Source organism: Carassius carassius, chromosome 15, assembly GCF_963082965.1.
Source record: "Carassius carassius chromosome 15, fCarCar2.1, whole genome shotgun sequence".
Taxonomy (NCBI): Eukaryota; Metazoa; Chordata; class Actinopteri; order Cypriniformes; family Cyprinidae; genus Carassius; species Carassius carassius.
The window spans coordinates 10,159,598-10,179,131 of NC_081769.1; the positions used below are offsets into that span (position 1 = coordinate 10,159,598).

At 40.4% G+C, this 19,534-nt stretch overlaps 1 long non-coding RNA gene across 2 annotated transcripts; it reads right to left on the reverse strand.

Annotated features, from left to right (window-relative positions):
- Positions 1-8,135: 8,135 nt before the first annotated feature.
- Positions 8,136-19,140, reverse strand: LOC132158075 (uncharacterized). Of its 2 annotated transcripts, none has more exons than XR_009437661.1 (3): positions 19,128-19,140; positions 18,313-18,423; positions 8,136-9,185 (listed from the first exon to the last, which is right to left on the reverse strand). It is a non-coding gene; the product is annotated as an uncharacterized LOC132158075 (long non-coding RNA). The 2 variants fall into 2 exon arrangements; XR_009437660.1 differs by lacking the exon at positions 19,128-19,140 and adding an exon at positions 18,565-18,603.
- Positions 19,141-19,534: the final 394 nt, after the last annotated feature.

Consider the following 19,534-nt stretch of genomic DNA (forward strand, 5'->3'; position numbering starts at 1 on the left):
TTATTATTTTTTAATTTAATAAATTCATTTATTTATGAATTTAAAAAAAAAGTACGATCATCTTGCCTAAACAATGAAGTTCTTCTCTGTTCTTGGAACACTAAATTGCAATGGTACATACGTGGGAACCTCTTATTGTAAATACAATATCTCACTATGATGATCTCACTATTGTTGAAACAGAATGAGAAAAATTACAGTGCAGCAAAGAAGGGAAATGGTATTAACTGGCTTGATGTGCAGTGCTAGCACAGGGAATCAAATTGACCTTCTAGGTAATGGGCCACTTCTCTTACCACGAGGCTACCTATTCTCTCAGTGATTAAATTTCAGATCTGATGCTTTTATGAAGCAAAACTACATGAACCAGCATGATAATCGCATAGTAGTTCATCAATCTGCAGACTCGCCGAGGACTCATTGGGAACAACATGTACAGATCACAAATTGCAAAAAGCCATTAAATATGATTTTGGAAAGCATGTTACCCAGAAAAAAAAGGTATTCACAAAAGCTTCTAATGGCAAATCCACAGTCGGCTCTCTCCTTATTTTCATTATTGTGCTTTTTGTTTAAAATCTCAAAGTACCCAAGATCATGTTTTTAAATATATCATTCAGAAATCACAGTCTCTTGTCAATGTCTGTATATTTAAATTTTTTCATGATTCTGGGCCCAATACAAGTTAAGCTATATTGGCAGCATCTGTGGCATGCTATTGATTACCACATAATTACTTCTTCTAGTCATTCCACAGCAAAAGCAGTTTGTTAAAGAATTTATATAGACATATTTTATACAAAAATGTGCTATGTGGTCAAGTTTTCTAAATAGTCCTGGAGTGATGGAAATACGATATTAATTTTTACTCTATACAAACATTGCAGACAGGCACGTCTATATCCATATATATTATTATTTAATGTATCACATGGGTGTTGCTATGTTTGCTAGGTTTACATGGTTACAGCAGGAGCTAAAATATTATATTTCTAAATTATGTTATTCTCAACCTAGTCTCATATTAATGTGTATTGTATTGTTGCAATATTTTTTAAATATATCACATATTGTAGTGAACCCACTGGTCTATAATATATCAGTGATTAAACCAAGAACAATCATGGAAGTATACAGCACACAATGTACTGCATCAGCCTTGTAAATCATAAGATGTACTGGCAGTCAACCTCACAGAGTGTCACAGGGCACCTCTGTGCTTCATTCATACCACAATAATAACTCTAGAAGCCTAGCCCTGATGTATTCCTGCTGCTCAGCTGTGCCTGTTCCTGCAGCTCCAGCAGACTGCCTTAAAGGGTTAGTTCATCCAAAAATGAAAATTTGACTGTGTTTTACTTACCCTCGAGTCATCCTTTGTGTATATGACTTTCTTCTTTCAGACAAATCCAGTCGGAGTTATATAAAAAATTGTGCTGGCTATTTAAAGCTCTATCATTGCAGTCAGCGGGTGTTGCAGTTGAACAGTCCACAAGTCATCAAATAAAGCGTGAACACATTCATAATAAAACGTGCCACACATGGCTCCGGGGGGTAAATAATGGCCTTCTGTAGTGGATGAATGCATTTCTGTAAGACAAATACCCATGTTTGAAACGTAATAAAGACTTTTCTCTCACTTCTGTAATCTGTCATGCGGAAACGAAATATGGATATTGTGCAGCACGATTTTGTGTGGCATGTTATATTATGAATGCGAATGCTTAATTTGACGACTTGTGGACTGTTCAGCTGCAACACCCACTGACTGCAATGATAGAGCTTGGAATATCCAGGAAAAATTTTATATAACTCTGATGGGATTCGTCTGAAAGAAGAAAGACATATTAGTAAAATATATAAACTGTGTCTGAACTTATGTATTTGAGATGTACTGTAAAATTTAGCAGCAAGTGACATAGACTTGTACATAATTGTTGACCAAGAATATTGACAGATTGATTACTCTCTTACTGAAGATAATAGAAAACAGAGAAACTGAAGAAGAAGGAGAAAGATTTTGACCCGACCAAATAATGAGTGAGAGAGACTAGTGGGAGCCGGGAAGCTTTCTGACCTTTAATTAGGGTCAGAAACTCCTGGTGCTTGACCCTGTTCCTCTGCATGTCTATCTAGAGAGTGAGTGGCAGGGTGAACAGGAATTTGTGTTCTTCATACAAACCTTGAGCTGCGTACTTGTGCACCTCAAAGGTCATGTACTCAATGATGTTGGCTATCCGCTTGCTTGTAATTGGACTCTTTGAGGACCTACTCCCTAAGAGAAAGACACAAGGTTACTACAGATTTACTGATAACAAACTCATGTAGAAGCTTAGTCACTGCACTTTCACATCTGGACAGTATGAACAACAAGCATTATGTTATAACATTAGTATCATGTGCATTTTATTATCGCCACAATATTTCATGGTGGGGTCAATGTAAGCACAATATGGGCTTGATGTACAGGCCTCAAATGGGTTTGCTCACCATGCAGGCCAAATTGTAATCTGTCCCAGCCTGAATTAGCTCATATGTATTAGCTCACATCTCAAACAGATCTGTCTGGGACTGGTTCAGAGTAAATAAAAAAAAAACACTTCTTGGGCCCATACCTCAAGTCTACATTTCACACCATGAAATGATAATTGGGTGATGAACACAAGTAAACAGTTTAGTCTCAGTAATGCCATTTAAAAAAAATAAAATTAAATGGGGTATGGAATGACAATTGTGGTTTACTTGGCCAAGAACAAGTTGAACAAGCCCAGGAACTGGTGCAGAGAGGTCTAATACATCACGTTCACCATGCTCTGTGATCAGAAACTATAAAATGCTTCCTCTTGTGGTACCTACACACAGAAAAAGGTGTCAACAAAGGCCTGGTATTAACATCCATCTGAGATTCAACTAGACATTGCCCCTTTGTCAATGAACCTCGAAAGAAGAGTCTTTTTTTGTGACTTATTGCATCTGGGTCTAACTGCATGATTAAAACTAGGATTTATAAAGCAATTTTGAGTCTCTTCAGTGATTTCTTACTGCTCAGCTCTTTGAAATACTTCATTCTGACAGGTCATTCATGCCAGGCCCATGTCATGAAGTGGACGTGCTGCTATAAAATTCCAAACCTCCATGATGTTGCTAAAAAATGACTGAGATGAGCAAGGGTTCATGTAAGCCCCTTGTTTGCTATTCAAATCGATGAATCAACCAACATTTTGGTTTTGATAATCTTGGAAAAGCATCTGAGGTGGAATTGTTCCACTGCTTTTACACAGCATTTAGCAAATGCAATATCACTGATATACATTATTGACTATTAAATACTATTACTCTGGGGAAAAACAATTAATTTTTAGGGTAGTTTGGTTTCAGTCTTGTGTGACCAATTAAAGTCAGACAATTGTAAAGTGTCTGTCACAATGAAACGTTTCAAGAAGTTTTAAGTTTTAATTTCCCAGCAGGTGCACACATATCTGAAGGATAAATTTTACTGCATCTGGATACCAAAATATCAGACTGACAGTCTCAAGTGTGACATTAAATCTTCAATAAAATATTGTTCATCACATAGTCTGCTTAATGATTTAAAATGTTTTTGCAATCATTAAATTAAGATATAATTAGCAAATGGATCTAAAATTATGACTAGACAGTACAGTACATTTTACTTCTTTAATTGTTGCTTGGAAAAAGTGTGTGGTGGGTTGGAATGTGAAGAATTTCAATTGTTGATTAAAGTGCCCCTGTTATACTTTTTCGAGTATTACCTTTCATGCAGTCTGTCATGTAGCTGTATGTGAACATAAACTATCTGCAAAGTTATGAAGTCGTTATTCTCTATCAAAATAAAAGAGTCGGATCGCAATTAGAATCTTATTCTGTTACGGCTCTATGTCACAAAGTAACACATTTGCATAATGTCTGCACAAGTTCTACATTGCCAACTTGCCTGCCCACAAACAGTAAAATTTATGTATGGTTAACGTTGAGAAGATGCTGTATTCTACACTGTAAGAGAAAATTGATTTTATCACATCTTATCACAACCCTAACCCTAACCTAATTACCACAAACTTGTTAACACTTGACACTTACCACTGAACTTCCTACTACTGTATATTATTTAATAACAGGTGTCAACTCAATGTCAATGTCACCTTTATTTATATAGCGCTTTAAACAAAATACATTGCGTCAAAGCAACTGAACAACATTCATTAGGAAAACAGTGTCAATAATGCAAAAATGAGAGTTAAAGGCAGTTCATCATTGGATTCAGTTATGTCATCTCTGTTCAGTTAAATAGTGTCTGTGCATTTATTTGCAATCAAGTCAACGATATCGCTGTAGATGAAGTGTCCCCAACTAAGGTTTCTAATTATATACATTTTTATAGCTTGTGGTTATTCTGATAGTGGTCACATTGTAAGACTAACAAACTAGAGAGGATGCAACTGCTCCATGTATCACAAAAAAAAAATCACTAAAGGAAAGACAACCTCTAAGCCCCCACCAGGTCTATATTCCTCAAAGGCTGCATTGATCTGGATCTCAGTCTCAGCAGCGGTCTGGAGTTTCTGTGTAACCTTCTCTCCAGTGCGTTTTGTGTTTCCCAGCACTGTGATTTGGCTCTCGTCATCCACCAGGGAGCCCTGCATGCTAGTCAGCCTAAAAAGTAAATTATCCTCCAGTTCCTCCATTTTATGTTTATTGGCCATCACATCCTCCAGCAGGTCAGTCCGCTCCTTCTCCAGTTCCTGATAAATCCAGAGACATCACACAGTCATTTCTCACCACACAAACATCTAAAATTTGGCTATTAATTGGCATACATTTTTGTGATTAACGATTTTATTTGTTTATGCCACATGCAGTGTAAGCTTAATACACAAACACATTAAATAAATCATTAAACCCTGCTGAACAGGGACAGAATGACAAAAAACATAATAAAATAATATAAACGTCTAAAATGTTCTTTCGGGGCTATACAGCCACCATCTGCTTTTCATTCATACTTATATTTTTGGAGTCTAACCCAAAAATCACATTGTAGTAGTAGACTGTTATATCAATTATGGTTATCTTTATTGTAAAATATTAAAATCTGATTATGCATTAGTGATTTATTTCAGTCCTACATTATTTATTTTCTGCATATTTTTAAGGTGGCCTGATTAATGAGGCTTTATTTATAAATCAATGTTTGTTTATTTTTTTTTTCATGAGGATAAAATATTCATATAATTAAGATGTATTATCTTTTATTCATACAGCACAAGTTTATTAACACTTTAAATACATTACAATCCCAGAATGTTCAAATTCTTTTGTTTAAAACAATATTTTACAATAATGTAACTGAAATTACTTTGAATCTTCAGGGTTTTACAAAAGGTGAAACATATTGAAATATTTTGAATTGTAATAGAACCCAGCAACATATCAAGGTATGTCAAAAGCCCTTTCCTGTTTCTAGTCTACACACACAAACACACACACACACACATACACGTCTATGTTGCTAAGAGAGAACTCTCGCTCTACACTGACCAAGAGGGGACCAGTGTTTCTGGTCATTTTTAAGAAACAAAAATTACATACAAAATTTTCATTTAAGGTCTTTTTAATAATATAACTGAAAAAATACATTTTTTATTTTTTTTAAAAACATGCCAAGTAGGGTCCTGAAGCTCTGAGTGACGTCTACCTATTCAACAGAGGACCTCCATAGACTGCAATGCAAGTGTGTGTGCAAACATAAAGGCAATTGTACCAAGTGTTTCTTTACAATCTAACTATATTTAAATGCAACTCTAAACTTTGAAACATTCACACTATATCACCATTGAAGAAATATTCTGATAGAAATCCAAAATGTTTAATAAATTAGTATGACATGCAGATATTTTCTGGGCTTGACACTAATACAAATACACTTCAATCACACAGATGGATAGATGGATGGATGGATGGATGGATGGATGGATGGATGGATAGATAGATAGATAGATAGATAGATAGATAGATAGATAGATAGATAGATAGATAGATAGATAGATAGATAGATAGATAGATAGATGGAATAGTGCTAATGTTCATCTGAACACTTAGGTCCCCTGTTAAATGGTAAACTGCGACATCTCTTTTGTTGCTTTGACATTTCTTGCCAATTTCATGTTGACTTTGAAAATATTCAGTTGGCTAAATTTCTAAATCAATGTTACAATCAACATATATTGTAACATTGTATTATCAACCTTGCCTTAGCATTCATAGATTGTGAGAATATGAAATATTGTTAAATGTAAGGTCAGCCAATCAGGCGTCACACTTCACCATCTACCAGGGGACCAGTGTGCTTTAGTCTAGTGAAATCACCACATGCACAGACCTGTTGCCGTGTACGTTTAGTATGTACAGTTAAGCCTGTGTGGAATTTTTTTTTATTATTTGACTTTTTTTTTGTTCAGCACAAACAAAAATTACCCCCACTGGCCCATAAGAAACATCAAAGGAGGATTCGTTGTAGAGTATCTGACAACATTAATGTCTTGTAATGTATAATGTATTGTACATTCCCGCGATCATTAAATCGAAACATGCACACGTATTTAAAAGCAATTTTAATAACCCCGCATTTTGAGAGTGACTCCCTGATGCACGCAAGTTAGGCTTCATAACATATCTAGACTGTTATTAGTATGTAGGCTATAACAGGTTTTGTAGTTGTCTATAGATCTGCATCTTGCTTGAAACATTTCTCTATTTGCACTTTGAATATATAGAGAGCACTTATTGTTTCTACTTAATAGAAACTATTATGTTATTTGTTATGTGTTTATTTGTATGTTCAGTTTGTGAAAAGGAGTTCACTATCAACGTCACATCGATGATGACCGACAAATGGGATCCCAATTCTAGAAGCTCATAATTCATGTATGGTTCCAATGTCTGAAGAGACTCACATAAAATGATGCAGGAGAGAATCCAGTCAGTTGAACAAAACCTTTTACAGACCTTGAGTGTTGTTGTTTTTACTGCATATGATAATTTATATTCAGAAAGTAGAACTGAAATTAAATTTATTACAAGATGATTTTTCCAGTCAAAATTTTTATGACCAGTAGTTGGTCATCGAGATTTCTTTTTTTTTTTTATCTGTAAAATTCTTGTCTTGTGGCTTGAGTTAAGTGTTGGCATTAATGCTAATCAAACAATAAAAGGCGAGGAGAAAAATAATTACATTAATTTCTCCAGTAAAGCATAATGATTAGTTTGTTAATTTACACCAACAAAACAAATTTATGGGTTAAAAAGAGCAGAAAGAGCTCTTTAAGGTAACAAATGCATGTCAATACTTTTGACAGTGAAGAGTGCATTTGTTAGATAAAGTGACTTTGGTCCCCAGTTAGATGGTGACGTGTGACGCCTGCTAGGCTGAATCACCTCTTCTTACAACACAGACACATTGTTAACATTATATGTTAAGTTAAGAAACAACATTATATGTTAACTTAAAAAACAACATTATATGTTAAGTTAAGAAACAACATTATATGTTAAGTTAAGAAACAACATTATATGTTAAGTAAAGAAATAACATTATATGTTAGCTTGCTGCATTGAAAAATTGAAATTTAGTTCAGTAAAATACCTTTTAACCATGCCACTTTAGCTGTTTAACACTGACATTTTTCAGAGGCTCCATTTTTTTAGGGTATTATCAACATTGCCATTATATTCAGAAATAAATAAATAAATAAATAAATGTAATTTGTTAAATGTAAAGGCAACCAAACAGATCACGTCATACTTCACCATCTAACTGGGGACCGTTTTGATATATATATTTTTTTAATAGATAATAATCTCTCTAAAAGGGCTCCCCCTGCGGTAGTGCAGACTTTCACCTTCAGTAATGAGTGGCTACATATACAACAATAATAACAATACCATTAAATAATAAAAAACAACTCTGTAGTACTTTATGTAGATGGTGCATTTTGATTTGCAGGAAATAATAATATAGATAATTATATTAAGATTAGTATAGATAATATAAAGAAAAGTAAAACAACAAATGAAAATGAAAATAATAAAATATATGTATTTTAAACAAAAAAATTACAGTGGCTTACATCAAAGTTATAACAGGTAATTCCAAAACAGAGGCCCAAACAGCAGCTGAAAACAGCTGTAGTCAATCATTTCAATGCTATGACGCACTGATGCTCCATTTACATGGACTATCAATGTCACAGCACAATTATGACTCAACACTGATACTCCACATCGCAAGCTCTCAGGGTTTATGGGCTCAGTACTGTTGACCCAAGTTTCTCTTAACTGAAATTATTCTGTTGAGCACAAAGTATTTAACTGTTTTCTAGTCTCTTCCATTATCCTTTAGAATCTTGTTTGCATTTATGCATTTTTTCATAGTCCACTTTTCCAGGAGCCTTCATTTCCTTAAAGTAGCTCTTGAAACAGTGTTCTATGACTTTCCTCTCTGTTTCTGACCAGGGCTTTCTGGGTTTTGCTATTTAACAAAACGAAAAGATAAAAAATATATATAGTGAATAAATATATGAATGAATGAAAAAAATGTAATGTCAGTAATACATACTTTACAAAGTTGAAAACATGAAAAGACAATGATCTTTAGATCTTCTGTATTCTTTATGGTGAATTGAACATACCGTTTTGATTTAATGGCACTAGTGATTTACTGATGTATCCAAGACTGAAGGCTGAAGTCTTTTCTGAGTTGGCAGCCCTTATTTCAGAAAGATCATCCTTTGTGTCACTATTTCCTGAAACCACATGGACATTGCTGTACCTGTATGTGGTTGATATTTGATAAGACTGGTGATCGAAACCTGTAAATTCACACCAATATTTATATCCAATCATTTTAATGCTTATTGTCAACTCTACAATATGTCTTTGCACATAGTTTTGACTTCCTGAAGGCATTCCTCAATAGTAGGATGCTCTTCCACTGATTTGCTCAGCATTGTGCTTAAGATATTTTTTTGTCTTTCATCACACTGAAGACTGAAGTTATTCGTTCTGACATTTAGAGACAGACCAAATGGATCCTTGGTGTAGGGTGTAGTTGTCTGATAAGGGTGTTGCCCATCCGTCAGAATGTAATGGACCAAGCATCCTGCTACCTATAAAATAGAAGATTAATTTATAACAATGTCTAGTAATGGCCACCTAACTAAGCTGTACAGAATTAATACAATTAATAATAATATTGTTATGAACGCTGATAGTGACATGCAGAACAATTCAACAAGTGCTCTTTTTTGTAAAACGGATTTTAATTAATGCTTTAATTAATTATTTTAATCATATTTGTTACAGACTAAAATTTTATTATTGCATACATTAAACTTGTTGACTTGCATCCCCTTTTATATACAAATCCAGACCCAAATTAAAAGATGTAATTCATGTAATAACACACTAGTAATTTATGATTAACCTAACATTTTAAGGATCCAGAATTGTGCATTAGTTAAGAATAAACAAACCAGTAATTAATGATTAACTTTTTCACAATTATTGAGTGGCACTTACTAAGTGATATTCAAGTTTATTGACAAGAATAAGCCAATAATTATTGATTAACTAATGCATTATTCTGGATTACTAATGCATTATTCCCTTAAAATAGTGTTTTTTTAAGAGTAAATGTCACAAACACGCCAGGTTCCACCTCCACACAATCACGGCGCACACCCTCACCTGAATTCTAACCATCACCACCTGATCCTCATCACCAGTCATCCACCACAGCACCATAAAAGCCACACACACGCACCCAGTCATTGTCCGGTCACGTTCGCGACAAGATCATTCCTGCGCTAACTATTAGGACTAACTCCTCTTTACCTTCTCTCCAAGGATAACCTCCAAAGACTCTTCTTCCATCTTCTCTCCAAGGATTGCCTCCAAGATCCTCCAAACCCCCACGGTGCGTGTGTGTGGTCACTACCTTCCCGGCACGGATCCCAACACCCATCCACTCCTCACTTCCCGCTCCTCTGCTTGTGTCAATTCAATAAATACCATCTTTCATCTGTTACTCCTCTGTCTCCGAGTGATCCGTAACAGATAACCGGACCAGCACCGAGAGACACAAGCATGAGCCTCACGGACCCCTTCCAGGAATTAGTTGATGCATTCCGTCGGACACTCATGTCAGCACCTGCATCACCACCACTAGCGAGCACTTCCGCGGATCTCATCATCCCTCCTTCACCTGCCGTGCAAGCCAGTCCCGTGGCACGGCCAGCGCCCTACTCTGGTTCGGCGGAGGAATGCAGCGGATTCTTACTTCAGTGTTCACTGGTCCTGGAGATGCAACCGCTCTCATACCCAACGGATCGATCTAAGGTAGCTTTCATTATCTCCCAGTTGCAAGGCAAGGCATTACAGTGGGCAGATTCTCTCTGGACCCAGAATAACCCTGTAACCCAGTCATATTCTAGCTTCATTGAACATTTCCGAGAAGTTTTCGGCAAACCTGCCTGGGACTCCTCAATAGGTGAGAGACTATACAATTTGAAACAAGGGAATATGTCTGTCAATGATTATGCCTTGCAGTTCAGAACTCTGGCGGCCTCTAGTGGGTGGAACGAACGGGCCCTTCTCACTACCTATCGCCAAGGATTGGAGCCCAGAGTGCGGTTGCATCTCGCTGCATACGAGGATACCATCGGCCTCGAGCGATTCATCCAGCTGTCCATCCGCTTCGCCACTCGTATGCAGTCGTGCTTAGAAGAGCACCAGGGCCAGGCGCATTCCTCCTCTCCGCTCTGCCGACCAGAGAACGTCAGCTCCCCAGAACCAGCCAGCGAGCCCATGCTCGTGGACTCCTACCGCCTTACTATGGCGGAGCGTCAAAGACGGCTGGCCAAGAATCTCTGTCTGTACTGTGCAGCCCCGGGGCATTCCATAGCTGGGTGCCCCGTTCGTCCTCCTCGTCCCATGGTGAGTGCCATCCTTCCTTCACGATATCAAATGAAACCACTCACCACTGTTGTGACACTTACTGCGGCTGATGTGTGTCTTCCAGTTTCCGCCCTCCTCGATTCTGGGTCAGCCGGCAACTTCATCTCCGGCGCCCTCTGCCGACAACTCAGGCTCCCAACCTCGGCCACGCCGGCCGCTTACCAAATCCACACCATCACCGGCAGGCCGTTAAGCAAGAAATATGTACGCCACTGCGTGGGCCCAATCTCCCTCCAAACAGGACTCCTTCACCACGAGGACATCCATCTGCTGGTTCTGGAGGATTCCACCGCTGACGTCATCCTAGGGCGCCCATGGTTGGAGCAGCACAACCCGGTGATCTCCTGGAAAACCGGAGAAATCCTGAAGTGGGGCGAAGCCTGCTTTCAATCATGTATCTCTGGCTGTCCAGTTCCCGTGGAAGGTCCCCCCGAATCACTACCAGTCTACACCACCTCTATTGAAAGCCCTGTCGTCAACCAGTCCATCTCCATACCCCAGTGCTACGCCCCCTTCAGTGATGTCTTCTGCCCGAAGCAGGCCTCCAAGCTGCCTCCACACCGGCCATGGGACTGTGCAATAGATCTGCTGCCGGGTGAACCAGTGCCTAGGGGATGGATCTATCCCCTATCCGTTCCCGAGGAGAAGGCCATGGAGGATTACATCAGGCGCTGGCTCAAGGATACATCCGCCCATCTACCTCCTCTGCTGCTTCGAGTTTCTTCTTCGTGGCCAAGAAGGATGGAGGTTTACGGCCATGTATAGATTACAGAGCCCTTAACAAGATAACTCAGAAGTTTCGCTATCCTCTTCCCCTCGTCCCAGCGGCCCTAGAACATCTCCGTGGTGCCACTGTATTCTCCAAGTTGGACCTCCGCAGCGCGTATAACCTCATCCGGATACGCGAGGGGGACGAGTGGAAGACCGCCTTCATCACCCCTACTGGCCACTACGAGTACTGCGTGATGCCGTATGGGCTAGTAAACGCCCCCTCCGTATTCCAGGACTTCATGCATGAGGTGCTCCGGGATTTCCTCCATCAATTCGTCCTAGTTTATATCGATGACATCTTGATATACTCCCGGAGCCAGGCCGAACATCGACGCCACGTTGCGGAGGTCTTGCAACGCCTGAGGGCCTTCCAGCTCTACCTAAAGGCAGAGAAGTGCTCATTCCATCAGCCCTCAGTGCAGTTCCTTGGCTATACCATCGACCGCAGTGGCATCCGGATGGACGAGGGGAAGGTAAGCGCTGTCCGGGATTGGCCCATTCCTACCACCATAAAGGAACTACAGCGATTCCTTGGCTTCGCTAACTTCTATAGACGATTCATTCAGAACTTTAGTACCATCACCAGTCCTCTAACCAACCTCCTTCGTCAGAAGCCCAAGTCCCTGTCATGGACTCCTGCCGCCACCGAAGCCTTCCAGGCCTTGAAGCTGGCCTTTACGACCGCCCCACTCCTCGTGTATCCTAACCCAGATCTGCCATTCGTCGTGGAGGTGGACGCCTCTACTACTGGAGTGGGTGCGGTCCTGTCTCAGCAGCAGGGGACGCCCAGCCGCCTCCATCCATGTGCCTTCTTTTCCAGGAAGCTCAACCCGGCGGAGGTAAATTACGACATTGGCAACAGGGAGCTACTTGCCATCAAGCTTGCCCTGGAGGAGTGGAGACATTGGCTGGAGGGAGCCAAACACCCTTTTCAAGTTCTCACTGACCATAAAAATCTGGAATACCTTAGAGCAGCCAAGAGACTCAACCCCAGACAAGCCCGCTGGGTGCTATTCTTCTCCGCTTCCAGTTCTCCATCACTTACCGCCCTGGGGCAAAGAATGTTAAGGCCGATGCTCTGTCCAGATGTTACTCACCCGAAGAGAGGTCTGAGAACCCCGAACCCATCCTCCCAGACAAGGTAATAGTTGCCCCTATCACTTGGTCTGCAGAGACCCTACCTCCAGCCGAAGCTCCTAACAACACTCCGCCAGGTTGCCCACCAGGACACCAGTACATCCCTAGGACACGTCGCACTCCTCTCATCCACGCCACCCATACATCACTTGGCACTGGTCACCCGGGGGTCAATGAAACCCTCTCATTGCTACGGGAACGCTTCTGGTGGCCCAACATGGCCTCGGATGTCAGAAGGTACGTGAGTGGATGTAACAGCTGCGCCATTGTCCAAGAGTCCTCGCCATCTACCATCTGGCAAACTCCATCCTCTGCCCGTCCCCAATTGCCCGTGGTCACACCTAGGAGTGGATTTCATGACAGACCTTCCCCCCTCTGATAATAACACATGTATTCTGATTGTTGTGGATAGATTTTCTAAAGCTTGTCGTCTTCTTCCTCTGAAGGGTCTCCCCACTGCCATGGAAACGGCAGAACTGATGTTTAACCATGTCTTCAGGTACTTCGGCATTCCAGGGGACATAGTGTTGGATCGGGGCCCCCAATTCATCTCCCGGGTATGGAAAGCATTTCACTCCCTCCTAGGTGTGGCCATCAGCCTGTCCTCCGGCTACCACCCTCAGTCCAACAGGCAGACGGAAAGGAAGGTCCAGGAGATCGGACGCTTCCTCCGTACCTTCTGTCACGGCCACCAGAACTCCTGGAACCAATTCCTGGGGTGGGCCGAGTACGCACAGAACTCCCTCCGTCAACCCACCACCGGACTCACACCCTTCCAGTGCGTACTCGCCTACCAGCCACCTCTGTTTCCCTGGTCTGGAGAGCCCTCTGATGTTCCCGCGGTCGACTATTGGTTCCGGGAGAGCGAGAGGGTCTGGGACGCGGCCCATCACCAACTGCAACGGGCGCTCCGTAAACGCAGGACGGCAGCCGATCTTCGCCGTTCCGAGGCCCCCCAGTACCAACCCGGTCAGAAGGTCTGGCTGTCTACCCAGGACATCCGCCTGCGTCTACCCTGCCGCAAGCTTAGTCCCAGATTCATTGGCCCGTTCACAATCACTCAGCAGATCAATCCGGTCACCTACAAACTTCAACTTCCCCCCGAGTACCGGATTCACCCCACTTTCCATGTCTCACTCCTGAAACCTCACCATCCTTCTGTTCTTCCCTCCACAGAACCTGGCGAGATGGAAGCCCCCCCTCCTCTCCTCCTAGATGACGGCGCAGCCTACTCTGTCAAGGACATCCTGGACTCCCGGCGGCGTGGTGGGCAGCTGGAGTACTTAGTGGACTGGGATGGATACGGTCCAGAGGAACGCTCCTGGGTCCCACGCAACGACATCTTGGACCCCGCCTTGCTGGATACCTTCCACTCCAGACACCCCAACCGACCAGCTCCCAGGGGTAGAGGACGCCCACCACGACGTCGGGGTACCCGGCCCTCAGGAGCGGTCCCTGGGGAGGGGGGTACTGTCACAAACACGCCAGGTTCCACCTCCACACAATCACGGCGCACACCCTCACCTGAATTTTAACCATCACCACCTGATCCTCATCACCAGTCATCCACCACAGCACCATTAAAGCCACACACACGCACCCAGTCATTGTCCGGTCACGTTCGCGACAAGATCATTCCTGCGCTAACTATTAGGACTAACTCCTCTTTACCTTCTCTCCAAGGATAACCTCCGAAGACTCTTCTTCCATCTTCTCTCCAAGGATTGCCTCCAAGATCCTCCAAACCCCCACGGTGCGTGTGTGTGGTCACTACCTTCCCGGCACGGATCCCAACACCCATCCACTCCTCACTTCCCACTCCTCTGCTTGTGTCAATTCAATAAATACCATCTTTCATCTGTTACTCCTCTGTCTCCGAGTGATCCGTAACAGTAAAGTTTCACTTTACAATAAGTCAGGTCAAGTCAATTTCTATTTATAGAGCACAACATTAACACAACCATCATTGATCCAAAGTGTATTACAAGAAAAGGTTACTTTAAAAGCAACAGAGATAAAAAAAAAAAAAAAAATGTATATATACACATTTAAAAAAATAAAAAACATACAAAGAACCGTACACAGCATCACTCAAATGCAAGGGTGTAAAAATCTTTAAGTTTGATTTAAAAACACTGAGCGATGGACAGGACACATTAACAAACAATGAGAAATACATTTGTTTAAATATTTAAGCTTTGTTAACATTAGTAAATAAAAATACAACTGTTTATTTTTTGTTAATGTTAGCTCAGCTCCATTAAATAATATTTATTAATAAATTATTAAAATCAAACATTGTATTTGTTAATGATGAAGGTAATGTTTACTAACATTAATAAACACTTTAAAGGTGATTTTCATGTTAACTAGTGTTAACCAATGACATCTTATGGGAAAGTGGTACTATTTTATGAAATATTGTAAAGACCATACCAATGCGGATTGTTTTTCCCTCACATATTCAAAGCTTCACTTTGATCAATTGTCCCTATTGTGTTGTAGTGCTATCTGCCCTATTCATGCTCTCTCTCCCCCACAAACATTCACACCTCTAACAGGATCAACACACCTAACCAGCAAGTTTGGGATCAGGAAGATTAGTTTAATGTTTTTAAAATAAGACTTTTCTGCTAATCAAGGCTGCATTTACCTGATCAGAAATACAGTGAAGGTAAAATTTTGAAATATTATTACAATTTGAAATAAATGTTTTCTTATCGAATGTTCTTTAAACTGTAATTTATTTATGTGATGCGCAGCTGAATTTTCAGCATCATTACGGCTCACACTCCAGCGCAGGTCACCTTTTGACGGAACCTACACTCACTCTCTCCATCGCGCCTATCTTCTGTGGTTTCATCCTTGCTTCCTGCACTCTCTGAGTTTTCAGCTCTGGACACGAACAGCGCTACGGACACTCTTTGCTCCACTTTAACATCTTGCTTGGACAACTTTTGCCCACTGTTGTCTAAACCAGCACGCACCGCCCCATCTGCCCCCTGGCTGTCTGAGGTTCTCCGTGAACATCACTCTAAACTCAGGGCTGCAGAGAGGAAATGGCAGAAATCAAGAAACTCTACCGACCTCAGTGTGTATCAGTCTCTCCTCTCTTCCTTCTCTGCAAATGTCTTCACGGCTAAAACATCCTACTACCACAACAAAATTAACAGCTGTTGTGATGCTCGGACACTCTTCAAGACTTTCTCTTCTCTTCTTAATCCGCCACCACCGCCTCCTCAATCGACTCTTACAGCGGACGACTTTGCAGTTTTCTTCACAAATAAGACAAGAACCATCAGTGACCAATTCTCCACACTGCAGACTGAGGACAACTTCACAATGACCGACGCACACTCTTTCTCCTCCTTCTCCCCACTCTCAGAGTTGGACGTTTCCAAACTTCTCCTGTCCAATCATCCTACTACTTGTCCACTTGATCCGATCCCCACTCACCTCCTTCAAGCGATCTCTTCTTCAGTCATATATTCGCTTACTCACATTATCAACTCCTCTCTTCACTCTGGAACATTTCCCTCAGCATTCAAGTAAGCCCACTGCTCAAGAAACCATCTCTAAATCCAGCGCTTCTTGAAAACTACAGACCAGTATCCCTTCTTCCATTCATTGCAAAGACACTTGAGTGAGCTGTGTTCAACCAGCTTTCTATGTTCCTTGTACAGAACAATCTCCTGGACAGCAACCAATCTGGCTTCAAAAGTGGCCACTCAACTGAGACTGCTCTGCTCTCGGTTACTGAAGCCCTGCGACTAGCAAGAGCAGCTTCAAAATCCTCAGTACTCTTATTGGACCTGTCTGCTGCTTTTGACACTGTTAATCACCAGATTCTCCTGTCCACCGTCAGAAAGATGGGCATCTCTGGAACCACACTCCTGTGGGTTAAGTCCTACCTCTCTGACAGATCCTTCAGTGTGTCTTGGAGGGGTGATGTTTCTAAGTCACAACACCTTACTACTGGGGTTCCTCAAGGCTCAGTACTTGGACCACTTCTCTTCTCCATCTACATGACGTCATTAGGATCTGTCATTCAGAAGCATGGCTTTTCTTATCACTGCTACGCTGATGACACCCAACTCTACTTCTCATTCCAACCAGATGACCCGACGGTAGCTGCTCGCATTTCAGCCTGTCTGAGTGACATTTCTAGCTGGATGAATGACCATCACCTTCATCTTAACCTTACGAAGACAGAACTCCTGGTGATTCCAGCTAACCCATTGCTTCATCACAACTTCTCTATACAGCTGGGTTCGTCAACCATTACTCCTTCGAGGACTGCCAGAAACCTAGGAGTTGTGATGGATCATCAGTTAAGCTTCACAGACCACATTGCTACAACGACCCGGTCCTGCAGGTTTGCCTTATACAACATTAGGAAGATTAGACCCTTCCTGTCAGAGCAAGCCACCCAACTTCTTGTCCAAGCTCTTGTTCTCTCCAGACTGGACTATTGTAATGTTCTCCTGGCGGGCCTTCATGCATGTACTGTCAAGCCTCTGCAATTGATCCAGAATGCAGCAGCAAGGGTTGTCTTCAATGAGCCAAAAAAAAGCTCACGTTACTCCTCTCCTCATCAGGTTAGACTGGCTACCAGTAGCCGCTCGCATCAAATTCAAGGTACTACATCAAGTTCAAAATCACTCTCACGGACCTTTTCCTGGACTGTGCCGAGCTGGTGGAATGACCTTCCAATCTCAATTCGTACAGCTGAATCTTTACTCATTTTCAAGAAACATCTAAAGACTCATCTCTTTCGACAGCACTTAACCAACTAATACTAGCACTTTTCCTTTTCTTGTCTTTTTCATTTATTAAAAAAAAAAAAAAACCTGGCTATGCCTTCTATATTGGAATAACTGAGACTTGTCATGGCACTTGTATACTGTTGTTGTTCTCTTGTTGACCTGACTGCTTCTATTGTTCTCATTTGTAAGTCGCTTTGGATAAAAGCGTCGGCTAAATGATTAAATGTAAATTTAATTACTCCACTCATCAGTGTCAAATGATCTTCAGAAAACATTTTAATTAGCTGAATTTATGTTCTTTTATGATCAATTATTATTGGTTCTCAATAATAATCTTCTTATATTATCAATGTTGAAAGTATTTTTTCCTGCTTCATAGTTTTGTGGAAACTGTGATATTTAGTAGTTTTTAGGATTATTTAATGAAAATAAAGTTCAAAATTACAGCATTTATTTTAAATAAACTGAATAGGCCTATATAGAGATATCTATAGATATCTTGTCTATATATATATATATATATATATATGTATACAAATAAATAACAATTCATGAAATAACTCAGAAATATGAGCTAAAAATATTAAAATAGAAATGTACATACCTGTCTCCATGGTCAGTCAGGATCTCCGCAGTCGAACATCATTTCTTCTCCTGCAGTGATTTTTGTGGTCACAAATGCACACAAATGTGCTCTTTTCTGTTCATCAACAATCTGTTGGTCACAAAAACATACACACGCACAAATCAGCTTTTTAATTGTCACATATTCTGTACTTATATCAAACAATACTATTTTTAATATGGGGCTGCATGTTTAAATTAGTATAAGAAAATAATACAAGGTCAGACTTACGATTTGGATTTTGCTGTTTGGCTTGATGTGATCATCTTTCTGTGTCTTTACCACCATCAACACTGCGTGGAGAGAATATATATATATATATACAGCATCTTCAGCCGAGTACTCTCTGAACAGCGCGTCTCGTTCAGATCCAGTCATGTGTCTTCCAGCATACTCAAGCAGGTGTTCTCCTGCCTCAATGTTTCTGCTGGCTATTACTCAAATACCTAATAAAGAGAGTATAAATGAGAATACATACATTTATGATACAAGTTTAATATGTGTCCCAGTTGCTTTCGAGTTCCAATGATTATTAATATTAAATATTTTATCAAGTATGATTATCAGTACATTACAATCTTTACAACTGTGCATCAAAATTAAAATACACTAAATATTCAAGCCACTGATTATTTATAATTTCTGTTGTTATTTATTTTTTCACACTGCACACTATGAACAAGTAATAACATTGCACAGTACAGTTCTTGAATTTCATAAGCTACTATGCCAAGTATTTAATAAAGATTTGCAGTCATACAGTATTGGAGACAGAGTCTTAAATGATAACTTACCTTTCTCTTGACTCATTTTTCTGAAATATGTCTTTATCTTTCCCAGATGAATTTCAAAGCTTCCTTTTCAGGACAGACTCTTCTGGGTCTCATTTTCCTGTGAAATATTCAAGATTTTTTTGGGGTACACTGCATTTGCCAAAATGAAAAACAATATTTAAGAAACAACCACAGAAAAATCAATCAATAAATGAACAAATATATACAGTAAAAAAATAGAGATTAAACAGCACTAACATTTACTAAGAGACTACATACAAATTTTAACAGTCTACATGCATGTTTGCATTTTTGGCAGACATTTATTTTTTAAGGCTACCATTTACATGTTATCAGAATCTAAATTCAGAATGTATAACTTACCTATTTAGTCTTAAATGGAAAAAAAGAGATGAGAAATGGCCTTA